We start from the raw sequence: 27,175 nt of genomic DNA, 5'->3' as shown, positions 1-27,175 counted from the left end.
ACTTAACAACAAAATATTATTTTAATATGTCAAAATAGTTGGCTTGACCAAGTCTATTTATGCACAGGAACCGAACACGGGACCACCAAGGCGGTTTCCCTACCTGTACAACAATTGATTCAACCATTTTGGATTTTTGAAATACATTGAACTAATAAACAAGGAAAACAAAAGGCAACATATATATATATGACATTTAGGAGAGCATTGACGTCATTAAATCAAATGGTGTTCCTCATTCTATAAATGAAGTACATTACACTTTGTAACGTTTAAAAGTTAATTTGAATGAATCTAAACAATCTTAATCAGACACTTCTATTTTAATTAAAAACTCATTTCACTTCCGAATAGATAATTAAGGTTACAGATACTTGATGCTTTACCACAGAGTTAAAATAATCTTCAAGGATTAATATTATTGGAAAAAATTATAATTACATTAGTAAGCGGAAAAATGCTTTGAAGTTCAGAATACAAAAATATTAAAGGCATTCTTCTTATGTTACATCCAGCAATCGTTATATATCAAGCGAGTATGTACAGAAATGCAACGCGTGTGATCGATGCTTTGTAATTACAAGAGTGGAACACTTACGGATTATTTTAAAGTTGACAATGCTTTTGCAATTTGGAATTGCAATGAGAGAAGCTCTACAAGAGTTGTGATTTCAGATTTAAAAGTAAATGAAGTTATTGACACGGTGTATGAAGATCGGTATTTAAATACTTTGATTCAAGTACAAAACAGGCATGCTGACTATGCGGTATGGGCTTTGCTCATTGTTGAAGGCCGTACGATGATCTATAGTTGTTAATGTCCGTGTCATTTGGTCTCTTGTGGAGAGTTGTATCATTGGCAATCATACCACACCTTCTTTTTTATATGTTAGATTAATTATTACAAATAAAAATAAAACTGTGGTACATGTATGAGTGCCAATAAGACAATTCTCCATTCAAGTCACAATTTGTAACAGAAAATCATTTATAATATAGTTCAAATAAGTATGTAATTATTGAAACTAAAATTTAAATGATAGGACCGAAACTAACCCTATTTAAGGATCTCAGTACTACAATTTAAAGCATATATAAAAAAGAGTTAAATTAAAACATGACAGTAGTCCGTGCATTTTTGTTCAGAGGGTTTCAATATAATATTTAGACATAAAATTAAGTCTCTCTTTCAGTGATTTCTTTTTTTATTTTCTACTTAATCAAATAATGGTACTCGACAATAATTGTTTATTGTGGAAGTGTGAGATTAACAAGTGTACAGTTAAACTGTACATACCTCTCGGAAACCTTTTTTTCCATCCCAACTTCAAAACAGTTTGAGCAGCAGTTTAATTTGGAGAGCGTGCAATGATCGGCCACTACTTTTAAATAAGTTAAGAACTTTTCTTAACACAGCTTTGTTCTATATGACGAATACACCCCCCTCCCCTTCCACAATATTTTCCAATGTCTGCAAAGTTTTGGTGTACTTAAATTTGACCTTTGTGAAGAGTTCATCAAGAAAGATAGAAATCTATAGACAATTCAACTACCTAAATTACATTTGTATTGTTTCACTTTGTTCTTAGTGAGGGACTCAAGGTAGATTAGTGAATGTTAATTGAGTCACCCTCTTTAAATAAAGTTATTTAATACTTACTTATATAGCCATCGGATTCATGCAAATTACATATTAACTCGTACATTTGTATAAGCTTCCGGATAATTTGTTTCAGTCGCTTCAGAATAACTCTGACTAAAACACAGAAACGTTCTTCCAAGATTAATTTCGAATAGAAGCTAGCGCAGTTTGCTTTTAAACTTTTGTTTTTAATCCTAGAATTTTATTATAAATTATCAACAATATTTTCGAAATGTGATATGAGAACACCAGCTAGGAACCAGGCGACTTTTTGTAAGTCTTCAACAATTTCTACAATACGACGAAAGAGCATCTATAATAACTTGAAGACACTCTTTCCAATTGATGTACGTAGCTAGGAGATATTCTTATCATTTTTTTTTCAGAAAATTTATAACCTCTTGGTCTTGAACGATGAAGAGGTCCCCTGTAAATACATGGCCCTAGGGATCACAACTAAACTCCGATGTTTCAGTTTGCTCGTGTAGAAGGAGCGTTATTTTCTATACTGACGTCTGTTTAAACTGACGTATAAACTAAAACTTTTACTGTTTTTTTTTTAAACGAATGAAAAATCAAATTTTATTTTATCTAAATATTAAGGCATAAAATTTTGATCGGTAGAGTAATTAAAATACTAGACAAATTCATAAAATCGATACCTCTATCTATGAAAGCTTATTTGTATAAAAGTTTATTTGTATTAAAGCTTATTTGTGTCATTCTATGCTCTAGAAAAAAATATGAGTCGTGACCATGAGTTAATAAGTCGTGGCAACGAGTTACTAATTCATAGGCACCAGCTTCTAATTCGCGGACGCCAATTACTAATTCGTGGTCTTGTCTTACTTATTTGTGGCCACGATTTTCTTATCCGTGACCACAACTAACTTATCCTAATTGGGTCGGTATTGCCTGCACTCGATCGTCATATTGCATATTCATATTTAAAAGCTGTTTGTTGGATTGATATTGCATGCACGCCTTTGTCATATTGTATATTCATATTTAAAAGCTCTTTGTTGGATTGATATTGCATGCACGCCTTTGTCATATTGAATATTCATATACAAATGATCGTTATCGCTCAACTTATGCATTTTGTCATCACTGTCATTAGCTTATCTTTTCCGCTATTTTCTTAGGTTAAATTGAATAAAAGATGTGCACATAGTTAATGATAATGTTTTCTGTAATTATTAAAAAAAACATAATTGTTCATTGATGTTTGAAAAAAAGCCAATAATGCAAATACAATTTTCATACAAAACATCGTCTAATTGTCTATTATATTAGAACAAAGGATTCAGTATTAATATTATTCTACTCTTTAAACTTTGGATCAACAGATTAAATCATTCGAATGTCTCTGGAATATACTTAGGTTTCTATGTCGCCATGTTGGATTGTGATTTCACGGCAAATTATTCGAATGCAATCAAGTGTGAATGCTTCTGATTATGTGGAGAAATCTGTAGATGTCGATGTGCTGTTGAGGAAAATCTGATGATTTGAAGGATCTTATCCTAGTAAGTTATCGGAAGCCGGATTGTGTCGACAGCATATACTATTAGTTTTAAGGCCGTTTAATATTTATGGTTCAGATGAAGTCAAACGCGATTCGTGTTTAGATAGATTGATTAATGTCAACGAACGAAGCAATAACTTTAGATTAATTGACTTGTTTAAACTTTATCAAATTTTCATTTTTGCTATTATACCAAAGTCTGGAAATAAAATACTCAGTAATAAATGATTATAAACATTTAATTTAACTTTTGGTGAAGCTTTTTTCTCAAATAGATTACAAAATTTGGAATAATAATACTTCTGTTTTAAACCCCCAAAAAAGTGTGCTTTCTGTCGGTTGAAATTGTTGTGTATATTTCATTAGTTAAAAATGTTATTTTATTTACCTTTTGGTGAAGCTTTTTCTCTTAACATGAGTGTATACAAATAGATTAAAAAAATTGAATACTAAATATTGCTGTTTTAAACCAAAAAAAGTGAGCTTTCTGTCAGTTGAAATTGTTGTGTATCTTTAGTTAAAACAGTTAATTTATTCGACCACAAATTTCCGACAAAATCATCATTTTGTGAAGTGAAAATAATTAGAATGTTACTTACAGATCGTTGTTAAAAACGTACAAGGAAGTGAGACTCTGCTTAAGCATTGGTTATTAGTTGTAACGTTTATAAAGAGATGATAAAGATACCAAAAAATAAAATCACAAAAAATGCTGAACACCGAGGAAAATTCAAAACGGAAAGTCCCTAATTGAAAGGCACAAGCAAAAGCTCTAACACATCAAACTGTCATCATGATTCCAGACTCAGTACAGGCATTTTCTTCAGTAGAAAATGGTTGATTAAATATGGTTTAATAGCTAGCTAAACCTCTGACTTGTATGAAAGTCGCATAAAATTCCATTCAAGCTCCCAGTCTAAAACGAACTTACCACGCCATGGCAAAACAAAAAAGAAAAGACCAAAACAAAAAACAAAAAAAAGTAGACAAAACACAATATAAAAACTAAAGCCTTAGCAACACAAACTCAACCAAAAATCGGAGGTGATCTCAATAATAAGGTCGGGTAAGCAGATCCGGCTCCGTATACATGTAGCAACCGTCGTGTTGCACATGAAAGTTCAAACCCAGTGATAAGTCAAATGGATATTAATCATAAGATTAAGATCATAATGGAAGAGAAACTAATATCAACACGAAAAAACAAACGAAAAACGACAAAAGGATAACAGTCTAAGGAACACTACATAGAAAACTTATATTTTTTTTTAGCAAAAATAGTGTTGGACAATCCACATTCGTCTAAAAAATCGAATTTATATAAATATAAACAAAAATTTGTAATTCACATTTTCACAATCTGTAACGGTACGAAAAAACATTATATATGCTTACGAGTGATCTTTTTCAGCTGAAAATGCAGCTGAACATCAAAAATGCTTTGAAAAGAGCTTTTTATAGAGACGAGTTTCACTTGTGTGGTAAAGTGTATAAAATATTTAAAAGTTTTCTCAGGAACAAATCGTTCGAAAAGTATGTTCTATGGTAATCCTGTCACCGGGACTATTCAAGATAGACATTTAGTGTCTTTTATCACAACGGATCAGAAGAATCATTAAACTGCGCACAATCCAAACTTGAATTTCACATCAGTACAGTTACCTTGCTTGCAAAGAAGTCAAATTGATTGTTTAATCTAAATAATAGTATTGCACAGGTCACTTTCCTCTAGGACTGAATTCATAAGTATAATATATTCATTCATTTACTACTATTTATTAGTAATGTTGTGTTATTTGACTGAAATTATGAAATTGTAAGCTGGTGTCTCGTGTTAATGTCATTAATTGATTAAAACACCCACCTGCCAGAGCTGCAGACTGTAAGGTTGGTGACCAACAGACAAGTATAATAATGTTATTAATTGCTAAAGTACTGTAAGTAGATGTGTATTCTTGGTTATATTCATACTTCCTAAATGAAAATATGTCATAAATTATTCTTACAAAGTACGGTTATCTTTTGGATTTTTGTTATTAGAACTTTTAACAGTATTTTGTCTATTCTAGTGACCTTTGGACATAACTGAATTTAAGTTTGAACAGAAGAAATCTTAAACTATTTAAGCGACTTGATTTTGTCACGTTTAAAAAAAAAGTAAGTGCTTTATCCTCCTACGTGTAGTTCAAATGCTATTATATATTTCTGTAAATATTCAAACTACCACTAAAGGTTATTTTTTTAACCTACGGGATCCCAAGCAAGTTGTTTTAAGGACTATTTGACGTGTAGAGAGCTTAGTTCTCTTCCTACAAGAGGAATCACATTCAATATAACTTGAAGGGTCCGATTCTGAACGGACGTGGCTGTGTATTTCTGTAATTAGAACCTAATGCAGAAAAGGATTTACGCCAAATGATCATATATATTTAGTCAACCCTTTAAGGTCCCATTTAATTGAGTGGTGTTTAGAAGAACAATATACATTAATCAACACAGAAAGACTTAGCTGTCAGTAACTGTGAGTACTCTCGGATATGTACTTTGAGGTTTGTTTTTGTTGGGATGTACAATTGTCCGGCTGCGTTCTCTTTGTGTTTTTGTTATATGTATTTCTATTTATATCCATCTGATAAGTTCAGCATTTTTCAAGTAATTTTTATAGTTCGTTCTTATGCTGTACTTTTACACCACCGATCCAGATTAGGGGGATTGTTTTGATTCCGCTTACATGTTTAACCCTGCCAAATTCTGTAAGTTTGTGTCTGTCCCAAGTTAGGAGCCTGTAATTCAGTGGTTGTCATATGTTGCTGTGTTACAGAATTTTTCTTACTTTAATTTTTGTACATTATTTATTCCGTTAGTTTCCTCGTTTGAATTGTTTTATATTTGTCATTTTGGGGCCTTTTGTAGCTGACTATGCGGTTTAACATCTGCAACCATGTGCATGATTGAAATACAGATATGGCTAATGACAAATAAAAACATGAAAACCATTAACAAGCAGATATCTGAACAAAAGAGTCATCGGAAACATCTGCAAAATAATTGTCACAATAAGATGCTGGTCAATGTAGTACAGAATAATCCAGCACTTTCTTTCTATTACAAATGTTTACCCTGACTACCACAACACTTAACTCAATGACTTACAAATATTTTTCATACATATATATTTGGTTGGTATATTTTCAATGGTCCAGTTTACAACTTTTACGACATTCTATAGTACTTACCAGCTTGTAGAAAAATTAATGGAAGAGGGTACCGAACAAATTCGTTTTCATAATACCGTTTTAAACTTATTTTATGCTAAATTTGTATTAAAACCTAGTGTTTAAATGAAATGATAATGTTATGGGAATGAAGTTATTTTTTGGCATAAAAAAAAATGTCCGAATAAAAATTACAACAGGCCAGTCACCTAAAGGTGTTGCGTGTTCATATTAAATATAAAAAAGAAGATGTGGTATGATTGACAATGAGACAAAAGACCAAAATGACACAGAAATTACTTTGCTTTCAAATGTTTGGATTTGAGCGTCCCTGATAAAGGTTGATTCAGAAAAACGGTTCAGATGCACACATTTATAAAGTGTTATTTTCAAATGCAATGTACCATTATTAACAATTATCTTAGTGCATCAGGTAACAAATACATGTACGTCATTATTTACGTCATACATGTAAATAATTTAGTTTAACAACAATAGGTAAAATAAATCGGTTATGAGTTTGCATATTCCTATTTACCCCTTTTGGAATTTGACATTTAAATTTTTTTTAAAGTATTTGTCTCTCAAAACGTTTACCTGACGAGGGTTCATGGGCTTTTGATAATAAAAACTTATCGTGCGCATGCTTTGCAATGGTACGTTTTTATTAGTTTATTTACCGATTTGTGTCTAGAAAGGTAATCGCACTCTGTAGTTGTTTGTGATAGCGAGGGATCAATGTTCAAAACGACCATGCTTCATCGTCAGGAGTATGACTGGAAACTGAACTCAGTTTTATTATAAAGGGATGATGGAATTACCACATATCAATTTCTAGTTATTATATTTCTTCGCCCAATTGTGTAATTAAGTAAACGTATCTGAAAGGCTTTATTAGCGAGGTTAATTGATAAATCAGTAAAATGGACAACCCTGCTTTTGTATATATTGATTAATGGCATTTTGTTGATCATAACATATTTTTATTAAAAAAATACAAAACAGAAGGTACATTTAGAGGTATCCGATTTCATTTATCTCAGTAAAAGAAACTTAATGTTTTGTTTAACTTTAAGAAATACATCAATGTGTATTTGTTGGCAATCATTTAAAAATTTTGTCTTTTATGAACGTGTCGCTAACCTGTAACAAGGATAAGAACATACAACATTGGATAGGTTTTCAACGACTGAGAAAATACTCTAAGTAACCTCACATGGATTATTTAATTGGAATATATGCTATTTACTTTACAGATTCCATATCATACAGAGAAGAGTCTCAATGCTTGAACACCAGTTGATAAAACACAAAATAAGGTGAGTTTTAATTACAGGTAATTTATGGTTAAATTTTTATGTCCGATGCTGAAACCTACGTGCTCTTTTGGGAAACCAAATTATTTATTGCATAACACCTTGAACAATGAGCAAAACCCTTACCTGAGTTAAAACTATCATTTACTGCTCATTCATAGAACACCCACGCCAAAAATGATTTCTAATTTGAGACATTCAAAAAGTTCATTAACAAATCAAATTTTGCAAAAAAAAAAAATGGCGAACAGTTATATATATCACTGACACTAAGACATCATCAAAAGTTATAAAGGTATATGAAATGTTAATAAAATATCTCAAATAGGTAAGTATCGTAAAAACAAATTGCGTTTTTCCTATAAAAAATATCAAATATATGAACAAATTGTATTGCAATGAGACATGATAGTTCAGTGTTTTTGATACTTAAAACATTTACTTTATTTTGGTAAGACGCTTTTAAGAAAAACAAGTCATTTAATTAAGTTTGCTCTCTGCTTTCCACATTAAACTTGTGAAATTATAACCTTTTTTACTGCAATATCAGAACATTTTATGGCAAAATCAGAATTTTTTACTGCAATATCAGAACATTTTATGGCAATATCAGAATATTTTATGGCAATATCAGAACCCATTTTGAATTAAATAAAACGCTTTATGATGATTATTTCTTTTGAAGCTGAGACTAACGAATAAAGTATCAATTTTATATTTGAAAATATTATTGCAGAATGATATAATTGTTTACTTTTATATTTGAATGTGAGTTGTCTGATTGGCACTCGTACAACATCTTCTTATTTCTATTGTTATTAGGTTGTGTTAAGGTGATTGTTATTTCAATTGTCATATAGACAAAACAATGATAAATCTTATTTTCATTATCCCTTTAAATCTAGCATTTAGTTTTTTATTTAGTATTTCTTTTACATGTTATTGTACGGTTTTCCTCTGCGATTTTGTTCTCTGATTGTTTCATCTCTGTAATGTTATTGACTAATTGCTTACATTTATTTTGAAGCTCTTTCTATCACTATTTTCGGGAAATACTTTCTGTGTGTAGCATTGGCAACTTAATAAATATATGTAGCTTGGGCGAAGTAAAAATGGATTTTGACACCCATTCGTTACTTTTCTCTACGTTTTTGTCGAGCCTGCAACTTTTGTTGCAGAAAGCTCGTCGACATAGGGATAGTGATCCGGCGGCGGCGGCGGCGTTGTTAGCTCACTTCTTAAAAGCTTTATATTTTAGAAGGTGGAAGACCTGGATGCTTCATACTTTGTATATAGATGCTTCATGTTACGAAGTTTCCGTCAGTTACATGTCCAATGTCCTTGACCTCATTTTCATGGTTCAGTAACCATTTGAAAAAAAGTTCAAATTTTTTGTAATGTTGAATTCTCTCTTATTATAAGTAATAGGATACCTATATTTGACATGTGCGTACCTTGCAAGATCCTCATGTCTGTTAGACAGTTTTCACTTGACCTGGACCTCATTTCTTGGATCAGTGAACAAGGTTAAGTTTTGGTGGTTAAGTCCATATCTCAGATACTATAAGCAATAGGGCTAGTATATTCGGTGCATGGAAGGACTGTAAGGTGTACATGTCCAACTGGCAGGTGTCATCTGACCTTGACCTCATTTTCATGGTTCAGTGGTTATAATTAAATTTGTGTGTTTAAATTTGGTCTTTTTATCTAATACTATATGACATAGGTCAACTATATTTGGTGTATGGAAATATTTTATGATCTTTATGTCAGTCGCGCAGGTTTTATGTGACCGTGACCTCATTTTCACGGTTCATTGCACAGTGTTAAGTTTTTGTTTTTTGGTCTCTTTTTCTTAAACTATAAGTAATGGGTCAAACTATAAGTAATGGGTCAACTATATATGTTGTATAGAAGCATTGTTAGCTGTACATGTCTACCTGGCATGGTTCATCTGACCTTGACCTCATTTTCAAGGTTCATTGGTCTTTGTTTAGTTATCTTGGTTAATGTTAAGTTTATGTGACAGTTGTTATAAAGCTTAGCTTTATAATTAAGACTATCAACATAATATCAATGATTAGTATAGAAGGCGAGACATTTCAGCGTGTGCACTCTTGTTCCTACGTTTTGAGGGAGATATAGCTTGATGAAATCCATATATTTAAATTTGAAATCTTGACTTGGATACACAGTTGTTTGTTTTCTAGTCAGAAGTGGTCAATCTTGAGGGTCTTTGAATAAGTCTAGTCCATCCCTCAACATGACACCCAGATACATTAGTAATAAACATTAGGTTCTCGAAGTATGTATCGGTCTCTTGTCGAGGATAACTTTCCGAATGATCGCTTTATCACTGAATTCACAAATAGTTAACTTCTATTTAAGGAATGACTTAATATTTTTTCTGTCTATGAAGAAATAACATCAAAAATGTGGTGCACACTGAATAACCAGCGTAGCGTCAGTCATTCCTAATAATTTAATTCTAAATTCCATTTTATGAGCTGATAGACTAAACACTGTCAGCCAATCATAAGAAACGTAACATCCAAAATTAAATTATTACTCGATGAAGTACATGTACATGTGTGGGTTGCTGAGTTATTTGAAATTTGAAGTTCGTCGTTTTTCGATTAATACACAAGGGTTGACTGAGGTATTAAAAAATGGTCACCCTTGGATTTTTCATATCCGGCAGTAAAATTGTTTCTTAAGTAGCGTGCTCTTTTGACTGACTGGGATGTATAAATACAATGTAAGTAGCTACGATCGGTCGGAATGGAGACATTAAATCAATCCGATGCCTCATTTACTATGACCGATCTTCTCTTTGTGTGTTAAAGAACCTTCGTAACAACTCACTGAGGGTCCCGGAAGTGGCCTGTTACAAGAATTTTACGTCACTAAAACAAATTCAGTCATTTTCGAAATACATACCCGGTCGACATACCTTGCAGAACACACATGATGCAATGAAATATTTGCCATTTTGATTCAAGAGAGCAGCAATCAGTCAATCAATCAATCAATCAACCAATCAACCAATAAAAGGGCTACATTGCAATAATTATTCTAGTTACGGTGCGATATCTTCTCTCGATCGACTGTTGAACTAGACGTAAAAGGTTTCTGAAAAGTGACAATCGACGTTTTACATAACATGCATTGCAACTGAGTGTATAAGCAACAAAAAAAAAAAAAAAAAAAAACAAACGCAGTCAGAACTAAAAAACATTGTTAAATAAAAGCAATAATAAAATCCCCTGCTGAAAAATCTTCTATTACGCCTGTAGTAGATTATGTGTGATTATTTATTATATAATCAAAGTACATATCAGAGCTTCAGTGACCTATTTTGGTGGTCCACAAAATGCGACATCGAGTTAAATAGTGGACGCATTAGCTTGACAGAAGTTAAGATCCAAGTATTAGCACCGAATGTCTGACTCTTTATATATAATATGTATTAAGTATAACATAAATTCGGATTTTGTTTAAGATACTTGAAAGGAAACCACTTATTTTGTTATATAAAGCTGGTTATATCATGGCCTTAGGTTTATCATGAAACCATATAGTCTTAATGGGCTTTTAAGTACTAAAATATGCTTATTCCTCGAAATTATCTGTTCTGTGTTGTATATAATTATGTCAAAACGTCTGCAGTTTTCTCTCAAACATATTTATAGTAAAAGTAATTTTATTTTTGTCTTCAAACTATATTCGGAGAGACTCCTTTGAAGCAATAAATATATAACTTGCATACCAAGGTTATGATTTGTGTCATTTCATCTGGAAAAAGAGCTTTGCATGTAAATCAGAAGGAATGTTATTTTTTCAAATACAGATAGGTTCAAGGTTTAGTATGTCTTTAGACTTACTATGAATTCTGGTTGCACCCTCGGAGGTGCTGCCCGATGTATGGTTGCTTAACGTCAAAACCATTACATGCATATTAAGAACCAGAATAATATTAATGTTATATAAATATGAAACCCCGCCTTATGCTATAGGCCGATACAATGAATGATCAAATTTTCAACGTCTACTTTACGAGGTTACAGGTCCCAAGAAAACATGTCACCTAACCAAACAACAGCTTTGTATCATTATAGAATAAAGAGATGTGGTATGATTGTGACGAGACAATATCAATTCATTGTACTGGACACTTTTAATTTGACAAAATGTCATTTGATTTTACATGGCCAAGAACGGGATAAAATACAACTTATTGTTAATGCATTGTGGTTTTGTCGCCGCGTTGCACCGGATAGAACAGGTTATTGTATTCATGTCTGATAGTATGTGTTGATTTTAATTTAATTGTTTTATGAAAATTAAAGTCTGCATTTGATTTTAGTTATTGCCAGCAAAGTCCAAACTTAATAGGAAATCGATCCAAAATTACCTTGAAATTTCATCTTATATAAAACAACGGAAGTTCATGTTAACAAATATTGGGAGATACATTATTATTGAAGAAAAGAACTTCCGTTTCCTCTATTACAAATTGCACCAACATTAATCCTAGCAGAGTTTTGATCAGAGGAAAATGAGATATAAATGTTTGTAGTGTATTCTAAACTGAGAATAATGAAAAAATCAATTATTTGAAATTGGCTAGCAAAGACCAATTCAAGCAACTATATTTTCTTGAATTTAATACGGATGCTAGAATTGTCTACTAAATGGGTATAGCTCATATACAATTAATTACAGCAAGGTACCGCAGGTTTTTATATTTGATTTTTTGGAAATTCCGGTGTGTTGTGCCGTTGTAAAATAAGATTAACCCTGAAGATCCTGTAGCCCTTTTCACAAAAAATCTTAAGTAGCACAAATAGCAAGATACTAAAAGGGCAATACAATCATGGTTGTCATACTAAGTATCATTTTATCCTTTATTAACTTCTGTATCCGTACGTTTTCGTATATGCTTTTACTCTTAATATGTACGAATCTAAATGTTTGATAAAATACCAGCTGTATATTTAAAACATTCACTGAATTAAACTTTTCAAAGAGTTTGGTTATTATATAGTACTTTAGTTTTATCAATTCCTCAATTACTAACAGTCACTTTTCTTAGTACTGTGGTGAATCGGGAACTCTCAAAGCTTGTTTGTGAATGTCTAAAATTATATGCTACACCTTTATATATTAAGATTGACGTAAAAAATCACTGCTTTAATTTTACTTAAAATTGGGATGTACTGGGAATACTTGCTACTAGTTTATGCCCGCGTCACACTGTCCCGATTTTTATATACGATGGACACCCGAATGCGAAAATTGAAAGTTCGTACGAAGTTGGTCCCGATCTCGTTAAAATACTAAAAAGTGACCGAAGCAAGAACGATGAATAACGAAGTCTATACGATGGTGCCGAAATTATATACGATAGCAAAAGATGGACGGGTGTTTAAACTTCATATTTCAGCCGAAGCCTACACGATGGATCACCAAGGCTACACGAAGGATTACGAAGGCTACACGATGGATTACGATGATGGCGCGATGGCCATACGATGTCTAAAACACGTCGTGTACAGCTTACGATGCATTTAAAATAAACCGTTTCTGTACAAGTCTGCCATGCATGGCGGTAAATCGATCTTTTTGTCTAATTCTGATAAAACTAAGTTTATTATCCCCTCACCTATTACATGTAAGTTGCGTGTAGATAGAATTGTTATGGACACTCCAGAACCAAAATGCTCAAAACTAGGTATTGGGTTACTCGTTAAGAGTATCTTAAGCGCTATTGACTTTTAAGTTCAAAGGTCAAGGTCACAGTTTATTATCCCCTCGCCTACTACATGTAAGTTGCGTGTAGATAGAATTGTTATGGTCACTCCAGAACCAAAATGCTCAAAACTAGGTATGGTGTTACTCGTTAAGAATATCTTATACGCTATTCAAAGGTGAAGGTCATAGCACGTGGCAGTTGTAATACAAGGCAATATCACCCTTGTGGACACTCTAAAACCAATATGCTTCAAAAGATTTTAACCACATTTGGTATATTGTTCCTCCTTGTAATGATCTGACATTTTTTACATTCAAGGCCAAAGGTCAAGGTCATGCAGATGAACTTGTTTTTTCTCCTTGAAATAGCATAATACACAGGAAATTGGTTGCTCATTTGTTTACCTGCTGGTTCTAAAGACAATATTAAAGGTATTTCCAGTTACTGAATGTTTTGGTTGATTTCTAATAAGATAGTTTATTTATCAAATATGCATATTCAATTTACCATTTTTTGCATGTGTCATATACAAATATAGTGTCCATATTTGTCCCCAATATGTTACATACGAGGGGATGCCACGCTCGGCATTGCCTTGTTTGAACTGTAAAATGTGTGTACTAGTCTGAATAATCACCTATGATTATGCCCATGTTTACTGATCTATCTTAAAGGTAAGGTAATGGGTTCGTTGATCCCTTTTATTCATAAACAATAAAGAGCTCTTTCAAAGAGAATATCATAATAATATAGACAGAAGGAAGGATGTGGGGAAAGCAACAAATGCGGCAAAATATGACATATAGAAAACAAAATGGTTATGGAGTAAACATTCGTGTGACAACAACTCAGACGATACATAAAAAATCAGAATAATGAAGAAAAAGTTGGTTTCCCTATATACGTGTACCTGCAGTGTTGGTGTACGAGGCGCGTTTATGATTTTGATTATGTTACTTGATATGAAAAATTGACAAAAAATATTATTTTACTTGTAAAAGTAAATCCTGAGCCTGTAATAGCTGCTCTTCTTGTTCCATTTGAATTAATAGAAACAACGCTGTCGTCTTTCTTGTTCTCATAGAATCATATGATATGAGCTCCATGTTTTGTGAACGTCTTTCTTAACTGTCGTATTAGACTGACCAGTGCATATCGCGCATGGCACTTTAAATGTATTCTAACGCGAAAATTAACTTACATTTAGCTGAATTTATTGCCGTCATAGTTCCATCTTGTCGCCTTCGTACTTTTATTCGATGGCAACACGACGGGATTACGAGGTCTTTACGAAGTCGTGTTGCCATCGTAAGACCTTCGGGTAGCTTCGTGATTCATTCGTGTAGCCATCGTAAGACCTTCGGGTAGCTTCGTGATTCATTCGTGTAGGCATCGTAATGTCAAAACTGCCCGATGGAAACGATGGAAACACGAATGCAATAACGTTAAGCACGCTGTTCCTACAACCCCTAGGATTTAAAACAGAATCTTCGAAATTTCTCCTCCGCAAAACAAAATAAAAATGTTAGCAAACACGAACCACTATTAAAACAAATTCAATATACATGATATATGTTTTAAATTATGTTTTAATAGCTCTTGATCATATACTAAGTAATAACCAGACATCCGTTTTTTTTCACATAGCTTTGGTATTTTAATCCTCAAATATACTGTCAGTATATTTGAGGATTAAAATACCAAAGCTATGTGAAAAAAAACGGATGTCCAACGTTACATTTATGAAAAACTGGTTTAACTCTTATGTATAGTGATCCTATTTTTTATTCTCTGATCTTCCGGAAACTTGGCATGAACAACGACATATGTCGGTTCTTTGTGTCGTTAAAGCCGTTATTTTGCCAAATTTCATTTGAGTTGGTGGCTGCATATTAAGTAAGAATAAGAAAAATGTACAACGACGTTTTTCGGGAACTTAACGACTGAACGTGAATTTTATAAGTAGATATAGCGGAAAATGAATAAAAAGAGTAAGAAAAAAATAACATCTATCAAAAGTACAAATATTTGCCTCATTGTTCGTGAGTTCAAATATTGCAGATTTTATAAAATCTTCTCTACACAGTCGTTTTTCAAGCGGTAGCCATTTTGTCCAAGTTGATATTTCATTTTTCAAAGTAGTTTACGCGTATTTTTTAACTGACATTCCAATAAGTTATTTATAATTGATCAAATCAAAAGTTAGATACACGAAGAGTACAAAATGCCAAGATTCTTTACTTATAAACTACATATTTGGGTCTTAAAGGAATAAAATTCTTCAACACATTACAAAACGGTAGCCATTTTGTCCAAACGTCTGAAAACGTCGAAAAATCCGAAAAACGCTCATTTCCAACGTACATGTGCAAAAGTTTGAATTAAATGTTCATGATAATTAACACAAATCGTGTGGTGAAATTTGGAAAAAAGATCTTTATGGCTGTCGAAAAAAAAAAGAATAGTGCATGTTGCTATAGACTCTGACCGAAACATAGATTTGACACAGGTTAAATTTTGCATTTTTTATTAATCGTTTATAGCTTTTTACGATTTATTTAAAAGAATGGTAAAAGGGAAAAAAAATCTCATTACATGAACTTCGTTCAACTTTTGCAAAGACAAATTGGAGACACCAAGACAGTCCTCTAAATGTAAAATTCGAATTTTAATTTATGTTGCGAAAGTACTACGAACTAGATCATTTAAAGTCGTCACTTCAGTAAGGTGCATTCACCAATATTTGAAGACTTAATACAAGTCCAAGGAATGTTTCATTGAATTAATAAAACCCGAGATTATATTATCCGTTTTTACGGACAATTCAGGAGTAGACTTCTATCTTTTAAAATGTATATCAGAAGTAAAACAATTTAAGCAAGCAACTTTAGATGACTTGGGAAATAATTCTCGAGCCAAGGTTCAAGTAATTGAAGGGGTGTATTTCGACAACTTACGTGCCAGGGAAAATACAATTCTATTCAAATTAACCAAGGGTAAAAATGTTTCGATTTACTTGCAGAGTGTCAGATATATTTGTATTTGGGTTGAATTAAGATATAGAAATTTTACAATGACATGATATACATGAAAGTTAAACATCCTATGATAAAAGTTTTGTACATCTAAAAAAACTATTTATGGAAAACCGTATGTACATGTACTTCCGTCACATTTTTCCTTCCTACATTACTCGCCGCGATATAGCCTTTTTGTGCTAATGCGGAGTAAAGAAACCAACAATCAATCAATCAATCCTACATTACTTGCGAAAGTAAATGCATTTATAGATGAAATAACTTAAAGGGTAAACATTATTAAATTGATTTCCACAACTTGAGGTAAATTATGATAAAATGATATCACAAAAAACACAGAACCAGAATCAACCAACAACATATAAAAACCCGAATAAAACTTGCAAAAATTAATCGAAGTCAAAAACCCTCTTTGACGCCGCATTTTTAGTGTAGCGTCGTGTTGTAGGAACATCATGCACAACGTTAATACGATGTTCAAAGATGCATTCCCGGTGACATTACGATGGTGAGGATGGTGATACGAACTCAATACGAACCCTAAACATCGGATGCACCTTCGGGGATTTTTTAACAGGTTAAAAAATTTAGAACCCTTCCCGAAGTTGTCCACGAAGGCTAGAAAAAGTGGCCGATGGTTCTACGATGGTTAAAGATGGCACTACGAATAGCCCGATCTGGATACGATCAGTCCCGATTTTGAAAATTTCCATAATCGTGTTGCCATTGGCGTAAAAATCGGAACAGTGTGACGCGGGCATTATCGTGCCACAGTTTTACAGTAAGTCCGTTACATTTGCATCAGAAAATTCCATACATTATTTGTCTCTAACCGGCGTTGGAGCATATACTATATAAAGGAAGCAATCATCGCACGTTGGCAAATATGTAGATTTGATAAAAAAATCTATGAATGGTCAGCACTGATTTAAAGTAGTGTCTTCTACATGACAGTCTTGATTGACCTGAAAATGTTTGTGACCTGGATGGATAGTTGTCTCTTTGGCACTCGTAACACATCTTCTTATATATATTGAACTGTAGAACACAATATTGAACATAAGACTGTTATTTTCAGTGTTTAGTACTGGTTGACTGTCACTAGGCACAACAGTTCAACACAGAACCCTATGGGAAAAACCAGAGAACTCTTTTTGCACTTTCAAACATCCAAACATACTATCCACACTGATCTGTGTCCACACTTGTTGTTTCTAACAAAAGATTGTGGTGCTTGTTAAATTAGTTGTGTATTTGATATTGTACGTCTGTTTTATGTTTTCTGTCATTTTCCTTTCATTAATGTAAGATGTGGGTGTTTCGTGATATACCTTTATGTTTCATATTTCCCTTCTGTTTTATAATGTTTGACATTTTAGTAGATTTGAAAGACAATAAAAATTGATATAACAATAATGATGATTGTGAAAAAGAAAAAAAAAATCAATATTTGCCTTCTATTTCATGTTTTATATTTTAACAGATATGATATGCAATAAACTAGATGAACAGTTCTATCGGATACTACTGTTTCATCATAAAATATTGCCATTAATCAGCCGATGGAGATTTATCATATTTTATTCCACAACTAAATGTGAATTAATGAAAATAATAGGTTATAAATGTAATGTCTGTGATACGGCAAAACAAAATTCACTAAAATAGATTGCAAGAGGTCAATAAAGATATATAACAATGATTAAGTGCATCAAATGGTAATACAAAACACAGCTTTTTCTCACACTTCTACGGCAACACCGCCTAACATGGCTACATAAAACAATAGAATACCGGGTTTTATACACATTGATATGTTTCGATACTCCGACAATCTGTTTATCGTTCTTGGTTTTATTACTCGTTTTTTTCCCCATTCCATTAGGCAGTTTTACGCTTGACAAAAACCAGTTTGATAACGTCTCCGCACACATTGAGAGATCGCCGATAACTCCTTCTCATATATTGTGACGTCAGTGATGATGTCTTTTCACGTCTCAATGCCGTGACACGAAAATTACGGGAGCGACTGAGAAGGGTGATATACTGAGGCTGGAAAAAGACGATACCCTTTTTTATCAGATCTAAATCATATTGGTAATTTATAGGCTTGCTGTTTTCTTTACGACTGGTTGAACCATTATAGTTGATAAGTGCAGCTTTGAAACTACTCGTACTGGACTGCAAGTGCATCTAAGGTTAAGGCGAAGTGTACGTAATTAAACTACACAATGGATTTTTTTTAAATTTTACATGTAGATTCTGCTTGTAAAAATAAAACGGAAAATGAAATAAAAAAAGGGGGTAACCGTTTTCGTTTTTGAGATACGAGCTGTTGAAGTTAACAGCATCATACACCAAAATCACAAAGGATATATAGGGAAAATCGTGAAAATCGGCAGGAATTGTTACATTTCCAAGATTTTCTATTTTATTAGACAATCAATTTTTTTTTTAATTTATGAGGCGATTCTAAAATGTCGGAGGAATCGATTGGTGCAAAGAAAGTCCTTAGCAACCGTGCTACTTTTCAAGCTATACCCTGTTAAAGTTGAATCTTGAGTGTAAAAAAAAAAAACAAAAAAAAAAAAAACAACGACAACGTTATTGACGTCGTCGCAACAGTTACGACTCTTCATATAGTCCTTTACTTGTATGAAATATATACCGTTTTGTAGGAGTTCGTGTTGCTTGGTCTTTAGTTCTTTATGTTACGTTTTGTCTATTATATTCGGGTGCGTGCGGAGATCGACAAGCTAGAACCATTTTACATAAGTCTTATAAAATAAAATTTCCATTATAGTTCTCCACGTATGTATAGCAATCTTAACTAATAATTATAAGTAATTTTAATTTGAGACCATTTTAATTCTTATTTGTAAATATATGCAGTTGTTTCTTAACCTTTTCTTACAACCCAGCACATATGAATTATTATATATCTTTTAAAACTTTATGATGACAATCCTATGAATTAATTATGATATTTATTATTTAGTGATTATTATAACTAAATTCAGTCATCTGTATATAATTAATTGTTTCCTTATGTTTTAAGGTGTACATAGTTGCTAAAACTATACCCTTTGGGTAGTGCTCCACAATTAATGGAGGATTATACAAAAAACTGAACTGAACTGAAAAAAAAACGGTTGACATTTTCTTCATTATGAACTAGAACTATTTTCGACCTTGGTGCCTTATTTTTTGTTAAAATCTAAACACTGCGACGTGTTTTCAAAATCTTTGTTCCCATAAAACTTCATTTCATCAAGGTCTCTTCTCAGAATATCAGCCATCTGTCTGGCACAGGATAACAAATCAATATTTAAGTAAATTTAAGTTGTGTGGTAATTCTTAGTACATTTGGGTAAATTAATCTTATCTTTGTGCCGCATACGCATCTCTATAATTCAACACATCCCTGAGCCACGACATTATATATTTTATGCATTGCATGCGCTTCTTTTTATCACAATCCAGACCGGCTAGTAACCGTTGTATAACTTTACACGTCTGAAGACGAATATTTGCGTGAAAAATTTTTGTACGATTTTTATTTCTGGAAATCAATCTGAAATCTACAACAGTCCATTTCCGAAAGTCGGGCTGGACCTTAACTTTTATGTGCATTCGCGATTTACACAAATTGTAACCCGAATAATTCAGTCGTATTATTCAGCTGATGTACGAATGCTACATTTCTCGTGTGGGAGAAAATCGGACATGGAAAGGGCTTGAATTATTCGAGTTACTCAAATTGAAACTCGGGAATATATTTCTAGCTGTTCGGAATTCGCGGAAACAAATGACTGTTTTTCGGCATTACGGTATTGAATCAATAAAGATACTAATTATTTCTTTTAACAAATTCGAATACCAGTCAGTTTATAGGACTTCAGTTTGAAATAGGGGCGGCAATCCATTCATTTTATCCAATCAATTGGAAAAAAGGGGGGTCAACATTGATAGTCAAAAAGCCTTGAAATATTCGATAAAAAATGTTGAATGTAAATTATATGAACTCCAAAGTCTCATATTATAAGACTAGTAAACCACAGGCTTCTCAATTCTTGTATGATCATGAACTAGGTGAAAACCTAGAGCTGACCGAGTGCGAGATCCTCATGGATAATCATCGAGGTCGTTAAACACCCCTTGCAGTAAACTTTGGTTAAATTTTTTAAAAAAATCGAAATGTAATAGTCTGAACACATTTCACCTCTCATTCCACTAAATATTAAATTGCAGTTACAAGTATCACAAAACTTCCCTGACCTCTTTTCTTTAACAATAATAGAGGGAGGAGGGAAGGAGGGGACCAGATCCCGAAATCCCGGGCTTTTAAACACGAAATCTGGCGAGGTCCCAAATTAAAAAAAATTTAAATCCCGACCACCCGAAATTCGGTAATAGAATTACCGGACCCCGAAGGGTCAATCCCGAAATCCCGAGCTTAAAAACACCCGATCCCGGAGTTCCGATAAAGGTCCTGCCCCTCTCCCCCCCCCCATAATTTTATTCATTCATAATCTTGAATTGAGACTTGATACTTCAAAATTACATTCTCTAATTTTGATTTTGAATGATACACACAGGCACAATGAAAGAAAACAGATTTCGCTATATATCTCTTCGAAATTGGAATTTGTGAAAGAAGAAATGACATGTTATATTTTATCTTACATGTGTACTTTCAATTTCAATATAGTTCTAAATTTAGATTTAGTTTTCCCATAAATTGCGGACGGAATAGAAGACACCTGTTTAATTTTTGCACATGTAGAAAAAGTTGAAAACTGGGAGTTGAATGACATAATTTTACTTATTTTAAGATAAATGTTAGAGTGAGACAATTTTTAAGTTACTGAGTAATTTTTGCGGCATAATTTGTTTATTTTTTGTTTGTTTTCCGTCTTTGTTCTTCCGACTGGTAAGTTTTGCACTAGTGGTCAAATTATTCTCTTGGTATCGTCTGATTTCTTATATATATGAATATAAATCATGTCCTTAAATTTTCAATTGCACAAAATACGAACATTTTAACGTTTTTTTTAATTAAACAATTAAATTCACACGTCTTTCATTAATTATTTGTAACCTATTATAAAACTTTACGTTGAGTACTGTGTTTTTCGTTCAAGACTACGGCTTTTTAAAACGATATTGTTCGGTCAATTCAGGTTTCATTTTAATTAATTTGATATCAATAGAAGAAAAATTGTTACATGTTTATTTGTTTATTTGTTTATAATTTTGTTGTGAGGCGTTTTTTTTTCTGTTGATATCATAAACACGAAATGCCTTCTCCTACGCGTCTAAAACAAAAAAAAAAAAACAACAGTGTTTTAAAGTCAGGCTGCACACAGAACAACGTACAGAATGCTGTGATTTCTAATTGGAGTTATTTAGATAATTTCTATGAGGTTTAAGACAGCACAGGCGTGCTTGTTGGATTCATTATAGACCGCAGAAAGTAGTTTCTCTTTCGTGTGTCCTTTCTTGGAGTAAGGGAGATAACTTGCGTAACTAACGACGAACGTTTTTAATCCCGTATTCCGATAGAGGCGTGCAATTACGTACACTTCGCCTTAAGGTGGTACCTAACACTACTGGGAGATAACTCTGTAAAATCAGCAGAATGTTTTAATGACGTTGTGTTCATAAGGGAATATCAAGCTTCTCAATGATCAAAATAAGTGTTTGTCAAACTGCTATATAACTAGTGTAATTTTTTTGATTAAACGGTTGGTTCAAATTTTTTGAATTTTTTATATTTTTGTCAAAGGGTCAAAGTAAATAATTTGTCAAAATATTAAGAAAATTAAACGAGCCAAATTAAATTTAGTTAAAGTGTTAGGTACCACTTTAATTCAACTTATTTTTAGATTACTATGTTGACTTGATTTGTTTTAATTCCGTTGTACATGATTTTGTATTTTCCTCTCTTTATTTGTCATCTTACGTCTTATAGAATTTAAATCTGTTTTGACGACTGTCAATGACAAAATCGTATCAGATTTGAAGGGTGGACTAAACTGATCTTAACCTTCAAATACTAAAAAAATCAAATCTTTTACTTCAAGTCTGGCCATCATTGTCAAGAGTCTTTTTTTCAAATTTTCAATTTGAAAATCCCGTTAAATATTTAAGAATGGCCTTTAGGCGGTAATGATGTTGATATACCAATTTTCTTAGGTTACAAGGTTCAATAACATAATACAAGAACATTCGTTGAGGAATAATAAGTACTTTATAGTGATTCAGTTTTTACACTTTCAGTAAACAAGATCCTAATGAGGCAAATACTTCTCCCATATTGTCTGAACCCACTGTCATACGAACTGTTAGAACTTTTCAGACTTATTGCTTCCAAACGCTGCTTTAGTAGATTTTCTGACTGTTTCAATGGCCTATTATTCTGAAAATCTTAATATACTGTCGTGTATAATACAATGAATACTTCAGTAAGTACAAGAGGGAAGGAACCAGTTATTTATATTTCTTTAACTGCTGCACCTGAATGTTAATAAATTCTGACTAAATTTTCTGTGTTGGTCTTCAATGTATTATGTATTCGGGTTTTGTTTTCTGTAATTAGTTAAGACGTCAGTTTTATCATGTAAATCTTTTATATTCATTTGATAGAATTTACTGTTTGCAATAGCATAAATTGTTCTATATAATAAGGATGTTCTTATCACAAGCAGAAAACCCTAGCCGTTTTTGGCACAACCCTTTTCAACTTTTGATCCTCAGAGCTGTACAACTTTGTACCCTTTTTTTTGACTTTCGAACTTTTATATCTGGGCGTCACTGGTAAGTCTTGTGTGGACGAGGCGCGTTTTTGACGTATTGAATTTTAAACCTGATGCCTTTTGTTAACTGTTATTCATGTGTTTCTTTGCCTAATACGTTCTCCTATTTATTTGTATTGTAGTCCTGTATTATTATTATGTTGTTATTTAAATGTTATATTTAACAATGCCATCAAAGTGCGAGGTTTGGCATGCCACAACACCAGGTTCAACCCACCATTTTTTTCTTAAAAATGTCCTGTACCAAGTCAGGAAAATGGCCATTGTTATATCATAGTTCGTTTCTGTGTGTGTAACATTTTTACGTTGTGTTTCCGTTGTGTCGTTTGTTTTCTCCTATATTTGAGTGTGAATTCACATTTCTATAAGACGTGTCACGGTACTTTTCTATCCCAAATTCATGTATTTGGTTTTGATGTTGTATTAGTTATTATCATCGAATTTTGTCTAATGCTTAGTCCGTTGCTGTGTGTGTTACATTTAATGTTGTGTCGTTGTTCTCCTCTAATATTTAATGCGTTCCCTCAGTTTTAGTTTGTTACCCCTATTTTGCTTTTTGTCCATAGATTTATGAGTTTTGAACAGCGATATACTACTGTTTCCTTTATTTGATATTGCAATTACATGACGTTAAGGATTTTGTTATTTTCTATCTTGGGCTTCTCTCAGGGTGGGTTTGGCTTAAAGTAAATAAAAGGACGGCAAATCTGCACATGAAGCTAGACAAGTTAACGTTTCAAATCGCATTATATAAAGACCAATATCTTTTATTCTTACTGTTCTCTATTTTTTAATGACAAGCATGTTGATACACACATGAACAATGGTCTTTTTTCGAACTTTTATTTGCTTTTATGGTTTTTTAGCTTTCTTTCGGATTTTCTTTCACTAAAGTACAATGTAATATATGATGTCATCGGAAGCCTTAACACTAATTCCCATATATATCGGGCCTTAATTATATAATAGTAGGATGGCTGTAAGATGAGATAGCTGTTTTAATGGTTTCGAAACAGACTATTGTTCATTTTATTTTCAAAATAAGAAAAAAATGTGTTTGAAATGAAGTGTAAAATGAATTGAAATGCATTTGAGTCTCCACATGCGCAAATGATCATTCGAAGTACTAAAAAATATTTTTATGAATCCAAAAAAAAACAATGGTTGAAGAATAACAGTCCGACATTTTCCAGATTATTAGATCAACACATATGGTAAAACAGAATACTGTACTCAATAGACTATATCTCTAAGATGTATACCATTTTCACAATATTAAATCTGTAAGATTTATACCATTCGAAACAATCCAGAAAAAGCAAGGGCAATCGCATAAACAATAATTAGTGAATATTCTCGTAAAATTATCGAACTTGCTTGGATTAAACGACTGCAGACACCATTTCCCCTGGGTCTAAATGACTTTATAATGAAACAAAGGAACATAAATAAAACTTCTTATATTGATAGCATATAAATTGATAAAAGAAAACGTAATAACAGATATCATGGCAAACATTTCACTCGACATCAACGAATTAAACCTCGTATGAATTATACACGGGATGATCTACGGACATCCATCTGTATTTTAAAACAAACGATAGTCATCATTTATGATGTAAACTGGATCAAATACCTATGAGTTAGTTACATGATAGTTTCAAGGAGGATGACAGAATTTCGTTTATTAGCCCACTCTATGAATAAAATGAACGGTACCAATTTTCTTGCACCAGATGCGGAGTACTGGCTACTGGGCTGGTGATACCCTCGGGGACTAAGGGACGACATCAAAAGATCGATGTAGGATAAAAAACTTAAATCAAATAGTTTGGGGGTGGGGGGTTAAAATTCTACAAGTTTTGTATATCTAAAATCGATTTTTACATATATCCCTATTGGTAAATCAATTTTTCCCAAATTAAGTTAAGAGGGGGGTGGGGGTGTCAGGGAAAAAACTATGTGAATTAAGTTTTTTATCCTACATTGAACTTTTGATGTCGTCCCTAACAGTTCACCAGCAGAGGCATCGACCCAGTGGTAGTAATAACATTAACGGTAGCAATTTTTCTGCACCAGATGCACATTTCGACAATACATGTCTCTTCAGTGATGCTCGTGGCCAGAATATTTGAAATCCAAAGCTTATATAAAAGATGAAGAGCTATAATCCAAAAGGTCCAAAAAGTATAGCCAAATCCGTGACAGGAATCAGAGCTTTGCATGAGGGAGATACATTCCTTAATTTATAATAATTTCTATCATTTTGTAACAGCAAATTTTAATAACACAATAAATCCGTATTTTCATGCCAGTACCGAAGTACTGGCTACTGGGCTGGTGATACCCTCGGGGACTAATAGTCCACCAGCAGAGGCATCGACCCAGTGTTAGTAATAAAATTAACGGTACCAATTTTCTTGCACCAGATGCGCATTTCGACAATACATGTCTCTTCAGTGATGCTCGTATGAACTTTTGCGTATTATTACAGCTTTTGGCCAACTTATTAAAAAGACAACTCTCCACAAGAGACCAAATGACAAAGAAATCAACAGCTATAGGTCATCGTACGGCCTTCAACAATGAGCAATATAATTGTTAATAACTATGTCATTTGGTTTCTTGTGGATAGTTATTTCATTGGCAATCATACAACATCTTCTTTTTATATTCAAGTACTTGTTAAGCTATTTGTGTTGGTACCGGTCGACAAAACAGCCAACAATGGGATAGTGGTATGTCGTAAATACTACACGGAAGTTCTTAAAAGAATGAAATGTTTATTTTTTCTATATGCAAGTCATGCACTCCTCAGAGAGTCCTGTAGTACACAACTTATTATAGCATAACCATAGCCTCAGGCCTGTTATAGCTTGCTGTTTGGTGTGAGCCAAGGCTCTGTGTTGAAGGCCGTACCTTGACCTATAATGGTTTACTTTTATAATTGTTACTTGGATTGAGAGTTGTCTCATTGGCACTTATACCACATCTTCCTATTATTATATATCTATTTGAAGGTCCCTACTATGTATTGGTTACTGAACGAAAAACCAGTAAATTATCGTTTCATCTCAGCCTCTATATAAATAGTAAGTATTCATTTGGGGACATTTTATAGCGGGCTATGCAGCATGAGTTTTTCTCATTGTTGGAGGCCGTAAGGTGACCTGTAGTTGTGAACTTCTATGTAATTGGCCTCCGGTGACGAGTTGTCTCATTGGCAATCATACCACATCTTTCACATTTTTATACATTGATCTATGGATATTCTTACATTATTGGTGCATCTTCACTTATCATAATCAAATAAAACAATCGTTTTGACATTACAAATTGACCTAATCTTGTCTAAGACCAGGACTAATATATTGAAATGGTCATGTCTCACCCATCATGTAATATTGACACAGGAAAATAATTGGATTTTTTTGTCTAACATATGTTTTATTGATTTAGAAGTTGTAATAATTGGAATAAATAGCCAATTAACAATGCTCAGTGGTCTCCTTATAGTCAAAAACAGGTGGCCCCAGATACATAGTCATCATCTCATCTAGTAAATAACATCTAGACAAAAATGATTTTGTAATCTTAAAAATTTTAAAAAGAAGATGTGGTATATATTGTCTTGATATTTCATCATGAAATATGAGCGGGGAAAATCAGTTCTTTTCAATTTATACTTGAGAAAATATAAACCGGTTAATTTGTGTTCATAAATAGAAGAAGTTAGTACATGAAAGTCAATTCAAATATCACATGTCTATATACAAACAGGCAATTATTGGAGTTAAAATAGTCATTTATATACAAAAGGTTGACAAGACAATCAGAAAAGAATAACACAAAACATTAAC

The 27,175-nt window shown here is 32.8% G+C and overlaps 1 protein-coding gene across 2 annotated transcripts in view; it reads left to right on the top strand.

Annotated features, from left to right (window-relative positions):
• LOC143062340 (FMRFamide receptor-like) overlaps positions 1–27,175 on the top strand; it is a 65,378-nt gene that overhangs the window by 8,928 nt on the left and 29,275 nt on the right. Inside the window, exon 2 of one of the 2 annotated variants that reach the window (XM_076234054.1) lies at positions 7,642–7,704. The gene's annotated coding sequence lies outside the window, so the exon portion shown is untranslated. Of the gene's footprint in view, positions 1–7,534; positions 7,705–27,175 lie in introns of those variants that run through there. The other variant, XM_076234053.1, reaches the window with a different exon arrangement.

The sequence above is a fragment of the Mytilus galloprovincialis genome, chromosome 2 (genome assembly GCF_965363235.1).
Source record: "Mytilus galloprovincialis chromosome 2, xbMytGall1.hap1.1, whole genome shotgun sequence".
NCBI lineage: Eukaryota > Metazoa > Mollusca > Bivalvia > Mytilida > Mytilidae > Mytilus > Mytilus galloprovincialis.
This window is presented reverse-complemented; position numbering and strand designations above follow the sequence as displayed.